The 549-nt window shown below is 31.1% G+C and overlaps 1 non-coding gene across 1 annotated transcript; it reads left to right on the forward strand.

The window, feature by feature from the left end:
• Positions 1-227: 227 nt before the first annotated feature.
• Positions 228-300, forward strand: Trnar-ccu. Its single transcript has one exon. It is a non-coding gene; the product is annotated as a tRNA-Arg (tRNA).
• Positions 301-549: the final 249 nt, after the last annotated feature.

Consider the following 549-nt stretch of genomic DNA (forward strand, 5'->3'; position numbering starts at 1 on the left):
ACAAACAAACTATATGTAGTTTCAACTTTCTATGGAATTTAGATGGATTACCAAATTATTACAAACCTATAAGTAGCTATAGGCCTTATGTGTAGTTGCAATTACAATTTACAATTATAACAATTACAATTCAAAATATGCAGTCTAAAACAATTTTTCAATATATATATTATTGTAAAGCTATGTACTCGAGTCTCAAATAGCGACTGATTGCCCTTCCAAAACAAGCCCCTGTGGCCTAATGGATAAGGCATCGGTCTCCTAAACCGGGGATTGTGGGTTCGAGTCCCACCAGGGGTACATTCTTTTTGCATCACAGTGTATTGGAACAATACTTCTACTTGTTCCAATAGTTCGAATACTGCACTGAAAATCGCCTCATTTATTATTTTAAGTATTATAATTTTACAATATGGCACACAGTATTTTTTTTACATTATACGTTTTAAATAATCCGGTATTGTATGGTGCTTTTACATTACTTATCTAATTTAAAAATAATTATATGTACCCGTACGTATTGTGAATTAAAGCATTATTTTATTAAAG

Source organism: Homalodisca vitripennis, chromosome 3, assembly GCF_021130785.1.
Source record: "Homalodisca vitripennis isolate AUS2020 chromosome 3, UT_GWSS_2.1, whole genome shotgun sequence".
In the NCBI taxonomy this organism is placed as follows: domain Eukaryota; kingdom Metazoa; phylum Arthropoda; class Insecta; order Hemiptera; family Cicadellidae; genus Homalodisca; species Homalodisca vitripennis.